This window comes from Epinephelus fuscoguttatus, linkage group LG10 (genome assembly GCF_011397635.1).
Source record: "Epinephelus fuscoguttatus linkage group LG10, E.fuscoguttatus.final_Chr_v1".
NCBI lineage: Eukaryota > Metazoa > Chordata > Actinopteri > Perciformes > Serranidae > Epinephelus > Epinephelus fuscoguttatus.
In genome coordinates this window covers 34786953-34799308 of record NC_064761.1, presented here as the reverse complement: position 1 = coordinate 34799308, position 12356 = coordinate 34786953, and the positions used below count along the sequence as shown (strand labels likewise).

At 36.1% G+C, this 12356-nt stretch overlaps 1 protein-coding gene across 1 annotated transcript in view; it reads right to left on the bottom strand.

Moving 5' to 3' along the window:
- Positions 1-11422, bottom strand: part of sox14 (SRY-box transcription factor 14) — a 203368-nt gene extending 191946 nt beyond the window's left edge. Inside the window, exon 1 of the mRNA XM_049588003.1 lies at positions 11052-11422. The gene's annotated coding sequence lies outside the window, so the exon portion shown is untranslated. The remainder of the gene's footprint in view (positions 1-11051) is intronic.
- Positions 11423-12356: the final 934 nt, after the last annotated feature.

The window sequence follows — 12356 nt, the reverse complement described above, 5'->3', positions numbered from 1 at the left end:
TTCAGTGTTTCACCACCAAACAGGAAGTGGTTTGTTGCTCGCCTACAGATACTCAAATCTACCCCAAACTTCACAGGTTTGATGACAGTCCAGGTCTGAAGACATCTAAATGGCAATATTTTATTAGAGCTATAGCGCCCAATACTGGCAACAGGAAATGGCATGTTTTATACATGTCATGTCAAATTCGTTTTGAAAAGCTTTAACACCTTGATGATGCTTTTGGGGGGAAATTCTGAGTTTTCATCAAATGGCATTGCCATAGCATTGCAGCCATTTTTGCACGTTTTGCTATAGAACAGGTAGTTGTTGTAACATCAGCATACATTGTCCCATCTGCCAAAAATTTGTTTAAAGTCCTAGCCTCATGACATCTACATGCCAGAATTGAGTTACAGTCATAGCACCACCTGCTGGCAACAGGAAATGACATGTTTTCATTTGAACACCAACAAATCACTTGCGAAACAGGAAGTTGTTGTAACTTTGATTTACCTTGTCAAAGTTATTCTTACTTCTTAGAATTCTCTATTCTTTACATCGCAAGCGACTAACGATTCACAATTTCCTCTCAGGGAACAATAAGTTATTTCTGATTCTGATTCTGAAATTCAGTCAATGCAAGTGTGCTGATAAAAGCAGTTCTAACTTTAACAAATACACAATAAAAAAGAAAAAGCGTTGATACATAATAGGAAAATATCTTCCAGTAAAATCTGCATAATAGGTGTCATCATCACTGCACCACCCTGTGGCAGCAGGAAGTAAGTCTTGTGTAATAATGTAATATTGTTTGATTAACACAAAATTTACAAGGTCAAATTCAAATACAGCTAAATGAGGTATATAACTGAGTTCTATAGCACCACAAAGTCAACACAAGAAATTGTACAATATTTGCAATATGTCATTTGCAGCACCACCATTCCTCCTACTGAATACCATCTTGTTCCTTCATGCAGAGTCTGACTTTGGCAGCAAACAAAAGCTGCATCAGCTGGCGTATTAATAGTGCCACTGATGTGCACAAAGGTGCAAGGGCCCATTCACTGCTGCTTGCATTTTTAATTGGCAACTGTTTTACCACCCTGAGTGGTTTAGATGGTTAACCACACCTGCCTCCATGGAGCTCGTCAGCCTATTGGTGTGCTTTATGTGTAAATATAGGTGTGGTTTCAACTTTTCAAACATTTTGACTTGACGAAGATCCGTTTCATTAAACTTGTGTGGCATGAAGTTAGTGTGCAGGCATTACTTCTTTCTTAATGAACACTGTTTTTTGGTAGTGTTGCATCTATGTGATGTGCATTTAATTATTTCTCCTCAACTATTTAATGCTATACAACATACACTATTATAATAATGGCAGTAACTGTTAGTGCGACAAATAGTAGGATATTTTAAGAGCTGGGTGGATTGAGTGGCTTTGAAAATATTCATACCCCTTCACTTTTTGCATATTTCTGTTTTAAAGATTCAAATCAAACTAGAATGGATGTACTTTTTTGGCATTTAATTCAATACATGATACCCCATAAATATAAAGTGTCACTTGATTGATGTCTTAGGTAATGCCTTGTTGGCCTTATAATTCAAGTGTTTACTTAATGTAAATTTCTGCATTACTAAAAACAGGTTGCACCACGCAGACTAGTTCTTACACACAGATTAACTGTTACCAAACTTCTACACCCAGTAACTGCAAATTGTAACTAATACCTCATCAGATCTGAACCCAACTAACCTAAAGAGATATATGGCACAGATCAGAGTTTATACTGCAAGTACTTTAATTTATTCATTTATTTATTTATGTATTTGATAGATGTATTCATTGATTTAAAAGGTACAGTGAAATACACTGAACATTAAGAACTCATTTTTTACATTTTTGTTCCAATATCCCCACCCCCAAGGTCTCACATAATGTTTTTATGAATCCAATAAATAAATAAATAAATAAATAAATAAAATAGTATAAAATTAAATTAAATTTACAAATTAAAAAAAGAGAAATAACAATAATATTTAAACAAAATAATAATCAACCCTTCCTTTTTTCAACATAGTGACGTTAAAAAAAAAAAAAACTGCATGCAAAACAACTGCACTGTAACTTTTTTTTAAATGCACTGACTATTGAAAGCGTGTGCATCAATAGTGAGTGCTCTATACGGTAGATACTCTTACTGACAGCTAAGTGAATGATAACTGACCTGGAGGGATGCAAAACTACCAACCTTTATTTAATGGCCACAGGGACTGAAACCAGGTAATAATATATAATAAAACCAATGACTGCCATGTCTACAACTAAAAATGGACACGTTTATACAGAGGTGGACTTGTGGTACACTGTACCTCAGTGTTTAACCAAGTGAAGTGGGTTGTTTTAACAAAAGTGTGGTATTACAATGGAGTACCACCGAAAATGCCATCGTTAGGTTCTTTTGTAACTGATTGCGCTCTGCTGCAGGGCTGCAGCTTTTGTACAAGTCTGTTTCTTTCTTTCTTTCTTTCTTTGAGGGAATGTTCTGTTAAAAATGTCAAATTAAATTCAAAAAAAGAACTGAACCAACTGGCACAGCTAACATTAGCCTGCTGACATATGACTGGTTTAGACTGAACAGTAAAAGAAGTAATGAAATATGAGCGACATATCTGACCTGAGGCTGATCAAAATGCTGTTTAATAAAGTCAGATTAAAAGACCAATTAATAATGGTTAGGTCAACATAATCAGACATTACCCACTTATTCTAAATGAATACTACTTACTCTGAAATACTCACATTTCTCAGTTTTTATGTATAAATAAACCACCAAGTCATACTCACTATTACAAAGGACTGTCAATTAAGTTACTGACATAAAAAATATAATAATTTGCCCCCCTAAAACTGTTATATTTGGAACTTATGTGAAGACATTTCTAAAGTTTGGATGATGCAAACTGAGCCAGAAATCGCTAGTTTGAAAGCAATGCTTTCTTCAAATGGATCTCCTGACGTTAGCAAACACATTACAACTTATGAACTTGGAACTCTGAGAAAATTTCCACTTACAAGGTCATGAATACCACAAGGGGAGGCCTTAATCTCAACTCTTCTCATAAATACGACCTCGTCTGAAGGCAACATAAGCAGCGTTAGATTCATTAACAACAACTATGATGAAAAATGTTCACCAACATCTTTTTTCCCCCATGACCAAGACAAGACGTAGATGGGCTAAAAATAGATCTTTAATAGGAAAAACTATGTAGGTTTTCTTTATTCACTGACGAGACAAGATGGGACTAAAATGTTAGTGATAGGCTATCAGTTATCAGTATTAAGAGATTTTGAGCTTTTTTTTTACTTTTACTTATTTACTTTACACAAAAACTTAGCAGTGGATTTATGAATAACAGGTGCAACCAAGTGCTAGTGGTTCAAAATTTTTCACAGAGGACATTTTGACATGTTACAGTAAAAAAAGAACAGGTGTAGATAATTAAATTATTGATTGTTTGGCTGAATTCCATTTTAGCTGCTTCAGTTTCAAGGTTCTGCCGTGATGTTCATGCTGGCTCACCATCACAATGTCACGGCTTACTGGGACACTGAAAAGAATATAGACGTTGTTAATATTATTAGTAACACTTGTGCTTCTAATACAATAAGAAGTAAAAATGTCAGCTGTGAAAAAAGTCTTGAATTCAGAGGTGTACAGAGAGTCCCTTGTATTTCTTGGCTTGGGTTTTGGGCCTGATGATCACCGTAAACTGTGGGACCTGTATACAAAGATTTGTGTCTTTCTAAATCAGTTGAATTTGCCATTGGGATGGAGTGCTTTTAGGTAGGGATGCACCAAATATTCGGTAACCGAATATATTCGGCCGAATATTGCAAAAAAACACGTATTCGGTGGAATAAGTGAAAAGCAAGGCCGAATAATAGCGGCGTGTTTTGATAACGCAATCAAACGGCGTGCCGTGACGGACGGAATAAAATGTCGGCAGTGTGGCGATCCGTCCATCACTGCACTCACATTTGTGACTAAAAATAGTTTTGAGTGAGCAAAATAGGCTTAAATCATTCAGCACGCTGTGCGAGCAGCCTACAGATTTCAACCAGCAGCAGAAACGAAAGGCGAATTCCATCAGTTGTGGGTTGAACAGGGGTCACAGACACAGACAGTATGTATTCCTGTCAAATACGGCGGCCATCGGCTTAACGTTACCAGTGACGGAGAAGTCGGCTCCAATAATATCCTCTTCTTGCCGTCATGACTGCCCAGAAGTACCTGAACAGCCGAGCCAGCCAAACACAGGTATGTGACGTGTCAGAGGAGAAACAAGCCTTTCACGGCCCACAAACCTCACCGCACTTTAGGGATTGTTCGTTACTTATGAAGGGACTGTCAGGGGAGGAGGGTGGCTGGTTGATTCTTATTTTATTTATTTATTTTATTTTGATCCCCCCTATGTTAATCACTTATTGATGCTGTTTTTGAAGTATGAATAAGTCAATAAGTAATTTATTCCATTGAAATATCATTGATGTATTATAGAAAAGTGATTTATCTTTTTATAAATGACAAAAGGCACATCTGCCTCATTTTTGCTGTGGTATCGTGATACTACTCAGAACCATGATATTTTCATTGGTATCGCACAGTGGGTCCCAATTTTGGTACCGTGACAACACTAATCTGGAAGGTGTTCATCCGCAAAAACTAATGAAAAACTAAACAATGATATTCTGTATTCGGTACTCGGCATTCAGCCAAGCGTTTAATAATATCCGGCTTCGGCTTCAGCCACAAATTTTCATTTCGGTGCATCCCTACTTTTAGGCTACATGTCTCAAAGATTATGAAAATAAAATGGATGCACCTGAGCTTAAAGGGACAGTTCACCCCAAAATAAAAAACATATTTTTTTTTATCTTACAAAAAATACATTTAAAAAGTTCAACAGCAATGTCTCTTTCCAGAAATCATGACCTGGTTACTCGAGATAATCCACAGACCTTGTGAGCAGTTTCATGTAGGAACTATTCTCTTACTACCAAATTGCACCCACTAACCATATCACTGCCCAAAAGGAACCGTGCATCAAATGTATTTTTTTGCACTTGGAGCACCACAAACCGAGTACCATCCAGTTCCATTGTATTAGAGAAGACAGATATCTCTATGGTCAATATCTCCCGCAATCGGCAACACATCAGAACAATCTAGACCAAGAAATAGCACAACACTCAGGGTTTCCACCCATTTTCATTTACAAAATTTTAAAACTTTTCTGTGACATTCCAAAGATCCATAATAACATTTCCAGGAACTATTTACAACCTCTAACACGAACATAATTGTATATCACACTTTACTCCAAGTGTTAATTATTGCAGGAAAATTAAACAGCCAATTTCTGATAGCTGGTTATGTTCATATTCACTTCAACTACTTCAAACTACCGGCACAGCCAATACAATGTCCTCTAATTAAAAAAAAAATAAAATTCCAGGACGTTTTCCGAGACTTTTAAGTAATTTCATGACTTTTCTGACACTTTTAACTAATTAACTAATTCCATTTTAAGTAATTTAAGTAAATTACTGATGCCCTGACTTTTCCAAAACGTTTAAGTAATTTATTATTATTATTATTATTATTACTATATTATTTTTAAATATTATTATTTCATGACTTTACTAAAACTTACAAATTCCATCAGTTTTCCAAGACGTTTGGATAATTTACTAATTCCATCACTAACACTTTTACCTAGACTAATTTACTAGTTCCATGACTTTTCCAAGACTTTTCAGTAATACACTTATTCCCTGACTTTTCCAAAAACTTTTAAGTAATTTACTAATTTCATGACTTTTCTAAAACTTACTTATTCCATGGCTTTTTCAAGACGTTTAGATAATTTACTAATTCCATCACTTTTCCAAGACTTAAGTAATCAAATAATTCTATGACTTTTCCAAGACTTTTCCAGGCCTGAAAAACAAGATTGTCAAATTCCAAGACTTTTCCAGGTTTTCCATGACAATGGAAACCCTGAACACTATCTGTGAACTGTCCCTTGATTTTGAAGTGCAATAATAAAGGGTCTAAGGACTTTTTATTTGTGATGAATTTGCAAAACAATCTACAGACTTGATTTTTCCTCGTCTTTGTGGGTTATTGTGTAAACAGGTGGCCAAAAAGCACATTTAATCCATTTTAAGTAAAGTTTTTAACACAATGTGTGCAAGGTGAAGGGTCTGAATACTTTCCAAAGCCACCGCATACAGTGATCACAATATGAAATGTTTTGGCGCTATAATGGGGAAAAAAAACAAAGGTTACAAATTAAGTTAGTATAGTGAAACACCCTTTCCAGGACAGTATTTGGTCTGGTTTCTAAATGAAAGTGTTGTTGTTGTTTGTTCCTATATAACACTGATGTTTCTGTGTTTTCTTTTTTGGTGAGTTACTGTAAAAATAGGATAGTAGTATTTACATGAAATTCACTGTATCTGCTTGCCTCCAATCCTCTACTTGAGGACACCAATGGAAATAAGTCACATTATTTGACTGTGATATCCTGATGAATTTTAGTACTGTATGCATATTGTGTACTGTATTTTAATTCATCAAATATAATCAATGAATCATTCAAAAATGTTTGACATACATGTGTATTTACTTTGAATAAACTTTGTAACACTTGCAAATGAAAAAATAAAAACAATGGGCATCTTCTGTTTTACTGATACAGTACGTAATGTAAGCATGAACCCAGCCAAAAAACACTTTCTACCAAAACAGAGAAAATTTAAAAAACATAATATATCTTTAGAGATCTGAAAAAAAGATGTTCTTTTAAATCAAGACTAAATAAATATTTGTATCTCTTAGTGTGATGTACCTAACAATCATATTCTCCAGCTTAATCTCTTTTATTCATATTATAAGTCTATATGTTTATCTTCTAATTTTTGTAAAATTTTAAAATTCTACTTATGTCTTCTATAAAGCAAGTAGGGTCAATTAAAGACAAGGCAAGTTTATTTATTTAAGGCAAAGCTTCATTGTGTAAAGGTGACACACAAACTTGTCTTGCATTGAACTACCACTGAGCATTTTATTTAGGAGGGTATTCTTTTTTTTAATTCCTGAAATCTTTGTGAAATTATCGGCTGTGAGAAGCTAACATCCTACACAGACTCTTACACGTGGTAATCTCACATAATGTGTGTTGAATTTTGAGTTTGTCATTGGACGGCAAGTGAAAGACAGAAAAAGGAGACAGAGGAAGAAAGTGAGACACAGATAACGGGGCACTTGGCTCTTTTAAGTCACAAGATGCAGAAGTAGATGGCAGCAGAGGCAGGTAATAAGACGACAAATGCCCAGAGACACAAATCCACCACTCAAATGTTTCTTTCATTTTCAAAATCAAAACTGCATTACCTTACGGGCAACCTCAATGGGCAAAGAGATACCTGAGGCCACCTGGATCCCACTCCAAAGAGTTCGCCAAGACAATTTCCCTCAAATCACCTGCTATCTTAATCTGACAGCCAGACTCGATTACAAGGCGTAAAAATTGCTTTTCTCGCCACCAGCAGTGGTTGGGAAATTATCTTAATTGTGTCATGATTATGCCTCAAAGCTCTGGTGAGAGCTTTACGTTGCTTCTTTCAAATACACAGGAGTGCTTCATGAGTGTTGAGACTACACCTCTATCAAGAGGATGAGAGAAAAATAAATTCATCTCCACTCTTTTCTGTCCGTTCAAGTATTTCACAAACACCCACACATGTGAGCCACAAAAGGGAGGAGGTTTCTAAAAGTCCTGATACTGAAAGAGCGAACCAAGAAAAAAAATTACCGCTGATTAAAAAATGTTCCTTTAGGTGTTTTTAAGGGGTATGAAACGTAGTTAAGTATTTAGTTTGAAGGAGCAGTTGCATTTGTGGCTTGTTGCAGTCGCTGAGAATGGGTGAATAAGACTTTGTTGTGGTTGGATATACGATACGTTAGAGAGTTAGTGAGTCATCATCAGTGGTCCACTAAAACCACAAAGGGGCAAGACGGGGGCCGGCCGTTGTTTTAGAGTGGCCAGCTAAATTGAACTTTAACCAAAACACTTATTTTAGCTGTGCTAAAAGTCAGACCTGTCATCACAAGCACAGCTTCCCAACCTGGTGGTCCTGACCTCCAGCAGGGGTCGCCAAAGCGTCAAAAGGGGGTCGTGAGGCCTCCTTGATTTTAAGGTGTTACAAACTTTTTTTAAATATAAAGAGTAGGACTACACCTCAGCATTTCCTTCATTTCTGTGAAGAAAACTAAATGAAATTGTTATTTATGAAGTTTAGATTATTATTCAGGATAAAATCTCACAGAATGGAGACACGGTGAAGACCACAACACAAGCTGTCGTCACAGGGCCTTCACTCTCTGCTTAAAGGAATAATTCACCCACAAAATGACCATTTGTATGTCAATAGTCATGCAATGTTACTTGAACATATTCATTCATTTATTTCCTGGGGACCGAATTAAGCAACAGCAAAACTATATCACAACATTCACTGACAAACTCTCACAGTGGAGAACAATGCAAGTCTCATTTATCCAGTCATGAGCTCAGTACTTCACAAATGATTTATCACTAAAAAACCTTAATATTTAAAACTGAACTGAAAGCCAAACTTGTCTATGCTCTTTTGAAGCCAGAGTCCAGTAGTGAGTAGGGTAAAAACACAGTTTTCTTCACCAATTTAACATGACACAGCATGACTAATTGATACACAAATGGTCATTATGCAGGTGAATTATTCCTTAAATAGTCTTGTCTTGAATTATAAAAGTATGCCGTCAAAACAAGCAAACAGCTGACAGAACAATGGCCAAGTGTCAGGGAGAAGACAACACTGAATTTGACAAAAACAAGCCAAAATTCCTGCAGTTAGTCGGTCTAATTAATGAAACATGAGCAGAACCAATTTGTGTGACTGTCCAAACACTAAGCTGTCAATATTTTTTGCATTAATATCAAACCATTTTCGTTTAACCTTAAAGGACACAGAGTTAATGGCACCTGTTACTTTCTTCCAAGCCTTTGATTTACCTGTCCCTCCCACACCACTAATAATAAAATATTTTATATGTTATAAAAAAAAAAAGAAATTCAACTCCACTTGACCCAAAATAACTTCAGTCTCAGTGTTGGAAAAAAAATTGCAGTTTTTTCCATGTTTGCAGGTGGACAGGATGCACCTATAGTAATTATCACCTTTTTATATGGTGGTCATTGGATATTCATGGGTTACTCTGACTAATCTACTCACAGATTTATTAACATTTCATGATGAGAACCATTTTGTTCGTTGTTTGGGTTACTTGTACAGTTTATCAGTGTCCCTGCACTGTTAGTGGTATTGACTATAATATGAAATGTCAGTCAGGGGTCGTCAGTTTACTCAATGACTGAAAAGGAGTCCCTTCAGGAAAAAGGTTGGAAACCACAGATCTGAATAACAGAGTTAACCAATTCAGACACTGGTAAATTAACTGTTTGTCAAAATCCATTTTCTAATTTTTTAAGCAACCCCAAAGTCGTCAGGTACCAGCGTTTGGTCAGTAACTTCTGGCATCAGACACCGAAAAAAAAGCCCTCCTTTCATGTTGGCATTATACACAGGCGGTCCCTGTTATTCTGTAACACCGATATTCAACCACCGACTTTCACCCAGGGGGCCAGTGTTCGCTTCCCGTAGGAATGTAAAGCTATACCCTGTTCTTTTTCCTAAACCCAACCGACAAATATTTGTAGCTGCGGGGAGGGTCCCAAAAAAAAAATCATACTCCAGCCACGCCCCTCCTTTGATAAGTAAAAAAAACAGTCGCTAAAGTAGAAATGAATAAACTGAAAAGATGGTTTGACACAAACAAACTGTCACTAAATTTGACAAAGAGCAAAATTATGTTATTTGAAAATCGACAAATTGATATGTAAGTGCAACGTTAGATAGACAATGTTGGTAAAGAAAAAGTGTATGAAAATGAATTTCTGGGAGTGATACTGGATCACAAAATCAGCTGGAAACCTCAAATAAGTCACAGCGAGAAGCAGTGCAGTTGTGAGAAAATGAAGACACATACTGGACCATAAATCACTATACATTATCTACTGCTCACTCATTTAACCACAACTTAATTACTGTGTGGAGGTCTGGGGAAATACCTTTAAAAGCAACTTATATACATTACACATAGGGAACACCGACACACTGTCTTTTAAGTCACATACATTGAAATTTGGGGATTTGGTTAAATTTGAAACAGTGCAAATAATGTACAAAGCAAGACATAATACACTTCTGGGCAATATTCAAAAAATGTTTTGAGAGGAAATAATTAAATGCAAAAAACATTGTGTATGTACAACCTTGAAAACTCTGTGGAGAAGTTAAACGGAAGCACTACACTTGTAGAAGATGTACAGGCAGTATATTTAAGAGGTACGCAGATGAAGAGGGGTGATGTTGATGGGTTGGTTTATTTGTTAATCTGGGCTTGGTTGAGATGGGGCTTGTATATTTAATATCCAATACTTGTTTATTAATCTTTATTAATGGTTGTAAATTAGTTTGGGAAAGCTGCTGACAACTTCCTTTGCAAATGAGACATGAATACTGAGAAGGGGGTAGGATTATATAAGTGTACACTTGTTAATTTCTGCTCAAAATAAAGTAATTCATTCATTCATTTAGAGCTCATTACTCCTAAAAGCTCACCTAAGATCAAAACAAAAGCATCCAAACATTCTTATTAACATCCAGCAGACACCAACTACAGACAATCAACAGGTGTTTTTGCATGACATTACATGCAAAAAACTACAGCTATTTCTAATTATTAAATAGGGTCATGGCAAACAACAGGAGCAAACAGCACAGTATCCATTGTGACCTCCACGACAACTTTAACAGGAGCACAAACTGTCATTATCATGAGGAAAGACACCCCACAGCCATAGACAGACAGGTGTATCTGACTCACCTTGTTTGACGGCAATCTCTGTTCTTCTTTCTCCCACGAAGGTGAAATATCCATATAATGTTGCCGTGTTGCTCATTTTGTCGAAAATAACTCCTAAATTCACTCAACGGCTGTTAGCTAGTTAGCTAGCTAGCCTTAGCAGTAGTTAGCACCACTGGGGAAATAACGTTAGCTAGCGAACTGTACCGGCCGGAGTTGTTTCAACTAAACACCGCCGACTTTCTCTTTAGAGGTGACAAATTTTAATAATTTAATATTTCATTCTTGTTTACCACAGACCGGTCCGTTAATAGACATTTACACGACGGTTACCGCAGATAATCGTTATTTTTTTATTCATACGAACGTGACGTCGCTTCTTTGAACTTCGGTGTTCGGTGTTACACTGCGTCTGACCACAGGAGGCGCTGTTTCACCCAACTGCGCAGACTCAGTTAGATGTATGTGGCAGTGAAGTGAAACTACTTTTATTCAGGTATTGTACTTAAGTACAAAACTTGTACTTTACTTGAGAGTTTTCATTTGATGCTACTTTATACTTCTACTCCACTACATCTCAGAGGTAAGGGACTGTTCTTTACTTATCAGGAGGGGGTGTGACTTCCTTTTCTTTTTTGTTATCCTTGCTTTTTTTTATTTCAACCCTCTCTGAATATACAAATATTTCTTCTTTAACCTGTGTGTGTGACTGGCAGAAAGTGCATGATCCTCCCTCCATCTTAAATTAGTTATTAGATTTTAACCTTTGATGTTCGATAGTTAAAAAGTTGAAGACGAAATGGCCAAATCTTTAAATGAGACGTAGAATTAGGGGTGGGCGGTATGGCCCTAAAATAATATCACGATATTTCAGGGTATTTTCACGACAACGATATTCTTGACAGAATGACAAATCAGTTAAAAAAAACAACAAAATAAGTGATGTAGTTTAACAGTTTGCCTTCAAATATTCAGTAAAAAAATCAACAAAAATTATCTAATTTCCTTAGTTTGTGAACGACAACAGTAACTCAGATTCTGTACACAATATTAATAGTTCAACTGAATAAAATCTACCACAAATGACACATTTAAACAGCTCCCAAATACAAAAAAATATTCCCTGGGAGCTATATATATAAATCAACAGGTGATTTCTTTCTTTTAGTAAAATCCTAAATGACTGAGTTGTTTTTTTCCACCCTAACCTTTATGCTCTGCCATTTCTCCTCCTCTCTGTGACAGAGGCTGACTCAATGTACTTTGTCTCACATATTTTGTCTCCAAATAAAAGCCACTTAAGACACAAAATGACCAATTTTAAAC